The sequence below is a fragment of the Gossypium hirsutum genome, chromosome A13 (assembly GCF_007990345.1).
Source record: "Gossypium hirsutum isolate 1008001.06 chromosome A13, Gossypium_hirsutum_v2.1, whole genome shotgun sequence".
NCBI classification, from domain to species: Eukaryota; Viridiplantae; Streptophyta; class Magnoliopsida; order Malvales; family Malvaceae; genus Gossypium; species Gossypium hirsutum.
This window is the reverse complement of record NC_053436.1, coordinates 98,625,326-98,629,513: the sequence shown is the minus strand read 5'-3', so window position 1 is coordinate 98,629,513 and position 4,188 is coordinate 98,625,326.

Below are 4,188 nucleotides of genomic sequence, written 5' to 3'. Positions count from 1 at the left end.
TTTGCTAATGTACCTTTTTTTAAGAATAATTTGCTAATGTATCTTACTTTATATAATATATAATATGTGGGATTATTTAGCCTAAGTTTATTAATTATTATTTTTATATGTCATTTTATGGATTTATTATTTATAATCACTTTATTCATTACTTTTGTCAAGTCAATCACTTTGAATAATAAAAAAATTTAAAGAAAAACTCGCACATAAAGAAAAAAAAAACAACTTGTTGTCATATGCTAAGTAAATCATTGTAAGACCATATCATAGTTTATTTAGAGACTTGTGTCACATCTTAACTCATGTGTAGTGAAGTTCATTTGATTTTACTATAAACTCCCTACAACATGATCAAATCACATCTTATTACATTTTGGTGTGACTCTTCATGATCTTATTATCAAACATGATAAGATATTTATCGAAAGAAACTCACATCAAATTTCTTATTTACATAAACTCTCACCATCCTTACAAGATTTTAAGAATTTGTGTACCAAAATTATTTCAAAATTGTATTAAAATCTATTATTTTCTTAATACTCTAACACCACCTCTATCATACTATGTCAACCACCTCTTGCACAACCATTTAAGTGTCGATGATAAAAGAGAATCTATCGTACTTACCCTTTTATATTACTTAGTAAGGATTGATTTTTTAATTATTTTTGTTCATATGGAGTAATTTGATGGTGTCCAAATTATAGGCATGCCATAGTTGTTGGGTATGGGTCCCACTATGTGGGAAACCCATATTTTCTGGCACAAATGTTTTGCCTTCCTTTTTCTTTTGGTTTTGTCAAAAGCCAATTTTTTGGCTTATTAACGGGAGTGGGCAGAAATTTTTCTGCAGAGAGCTAAAGAAAAAAAAATAGAGAGAAAGAGAATAGAAAAAAATCAGATTTTCAAGCTTGGTGCAGCAGTGATCAACTCTTCGATCGAAGGTCCATCCGTGGTTCGATTGAGCTGATTTTTGGACAGCAGCTAGGCGATAAGGTGTTCTTGACTTTGTACGGTCGGATTTTTCATCCGAGTCTTGTAGCGTCGGAAATACCCATTTTCAGCAGCTACGTTTTTGGTGATGTTCTCTCATTTTTCTCTCTTTTGCTAAAGATTACATGTTGTTAGCCTTGTCGGAGTTGAATGCTTGTTGTAGGCTTGATATTGTGATCTTGTAGTTGAACATTTGATGATAGTGGAGCTCTTTATCGGACTCTAAAGTCCCGTGGTTTTTTACCCTTGATTTAAAGGGGTTTTCCACGTAAAAATATCGGTGTCTCTATTTATTTTTGTTGTGGTTGCATTAGTTGATTTGTGGTTGATTAAGGTTGCTAGAGAACATATCTTGTGCTATTGTGCTTGCCATAATTTTTACAGGAGTTATAAGGAGAGAAAGAACACCGGTTGTGCTTTCGCTTTGTTTCGGTTGTTCGGTTTCTTCCCAACAAACTGGTATCAGAGCTTGGTTATTGTGTCAGATAATTATGGAAATTAATACGAGCAAGATGATTATGTTGAATGGCACAAATTATCAACTTTGGCGGAATAAAATGAAGGACTTGTTGTTTGTGAAGGCTTTGCATCTTCCGGTCTTTACTACTCAAAAACCCGATTCGAAAAGTGATGAAGAATGGGAATTTGAGCATCAACAAGTGTGTGGCTTTATTCGGCAATTTGTTGAAGAAAATGTTTACAATCACATTGATCAGGAGACACATGCTCGAACATTGTGGGAGAAGCTTGAAAGCTTGTATGCTTCGAGGTCGGGCAATAACAAGTTATTTTTGCTGAAGAAAATGATGGCGCTGAAATATAAAGAAGGAATGTCTATAGCTGACCATGTTAGTGAATTTCAGAGTATGATGAATCAGTTGCTTGGTATGGGTGTCAAATTTGATGACGAGATTTTAGGACTTTGGTTGCTTGCTACTCTACCAGACTCTTGGGAGACCTTTCGAGTCTCACTCATTAATTCTGCCCCACAGGGTATTATTACTTTGGATTTGGCTAAGAGTGGTGTGTTGAATGAAGAGGTTAGAAGAAGATCTCAGGGTTCTACATCACAGTCCGAGGTGTTGGTTATCGAGAACAGGGGGAGAAACAGAGACAAAGATGGAAAGGGTAGAGATAAAAGCCGAAGCAAGTCAAGATCGAGATACAAGAATCTTGAGTGTCATCATTGTGGTAAGAAAGGCCATATCAAGAAATATTGCTTCAAGTGGAAGAAAGAGAACAAAAGTGGTGGTGATAAACACGACCGGAATGACGATGAAAAATCCGAGCGTGTTACTACTGTTACTCGTGAAGATTTGTTAGTTATTTGTGATCAGAATTTGGTCAACCTAGCATACGACGAGACTAGTTGGGTGATTGATACTGGTGCATCACTTCATGTCACGTCGAGGAAGGAATTCTTCACATCTTATACTCCTGGTGATTTTGGGGTATTGAAGATGGGTAATGATGGTTTGGTTTCGGTTATTGGTATGGGAGATGTTAGCTTGGTAAGTAACAACGGAACAAAGTTAACTCTCAAGGATGTCAGACATGCACCGGATGTCCGTTTGAATTTGATTTCTGCAGGAAAGCTTGATGATGAGGGATTCTGTAACACCTTCAGTGAAGGGCAGTGGAAGCTGACTAAAGGCTCCTTGGTTGTGGCTCGAGGAAAGAAGAGCTCAAATTTGTACTTGATGCAAGCTTTGACTTCTCGAGAGACGGTGAATGTGACACTGAATGACAACTCAAGTGAGTTGTGGCATAAACGACTCAGTCACATGAGTGAGAAGGGGCTTAACTGTTTAGCGAAGAAGAATCAACTTTCAGGTTTAAAGAATGCTACACTGAAGAATTGTGCTCATTGTCTAGCAGGAAAGCAGAAAAGAGTTTCATTTAGAAGCCATCCTCCTCATAGGAAATCAGAGTTGCTAGAGTTGGTCCATTCAGATGTTTGTGGTCCGATAAAAGTAAGATCACATGGTGGTGCACTTTACTTTGTGACTTTCATTGATGATTGTTCAAGAAAGCTATGGGTTTACACTTTGAAGTCTAAAAATCAAGTCTTTGAGGTGTTTAAACAGTTTCAAGCATCAGTTGAAAGGGAAACTGGGAAGAAGTTGAAGTGCATTCGTACTGATAATGGTGGCGAGTACACAGGGTCGTTTCATGAGTATTGTCTGCGACAGGGAATCAGACATCAGAGAACACCACCAAAGACTCCACAGTTAAATGGGTTAGCTGAAAGAATGAACCGAACATTGATTGAGAGAGTCAGATGTTTGTTGTCAGATGCAAAGTTACCAAGATCGTTTTGGGCTGAAGCTTTGAATACAGTGACACATGTGATAAATCTGTCTCCTAGTGTTCCTTTGAAAGGTGATGTGCCAGATAGAGTTTGGTTTGGTAAAGACGTGTCATATGATCACCTACGTGTGTTCGGTTGTAAAGCATTTGTTCATGTTCCAAAGGATGAAAGATCCAAGTTGGATGCCAAGGCTCGACAATGCATTTTTATTGGTTATGGTCTAGATGGTGAGTTTGGTTATAGACTCTATGATCCAGTTCAGAAGAAACTCGTGAGAAGCAGAGATGTTGTCTTCATTGAGGATCAGACCATTGATGACATTGATAAGACGGAGAAAGTGGATTCACAAGGTAGTGGTGACTTGATCGATGTGAATCCGGTTCCCCTAGACTCTTCACCAGATCCTATCCAGGATGATGTGCATGGTGATGTTAGTGGTGACCATCAGACTATAGGTGACTTTGATACTCCCATGGATGATGTTGTGAATGATCAACAACAAGCACCTATAGCTCCACCAGCAGTTCCACTTCGAAGGTCTTCTAGAGATCGACGATCTTCTGTCAGGTATTCTCCTGATGAATATGTTCTTTTGACTGACGGGGGAGAACCTGAATGTTATGAAGAGGCTATGGAGAGTGAATGCAAAGATCAGTGGGTTGAAGCGATGAAAGGCGAACTTCAATCATTGCATGAGAACCATACTTTTGAATTGGTGAAACTGCCTAAGGGCAAAAGAGCTTTGAAGAATCGGTGGGTTTACAGGTTGAAGCAAGAAGAGAAGTCTTCATCTCCACGATACAAAGCTAGATTGGTCGTCAAGGGTTATACTCAGAAAAAGGGGGTTGATTTTGAAGAAATATTTTCTCGGTTGTGAAGAT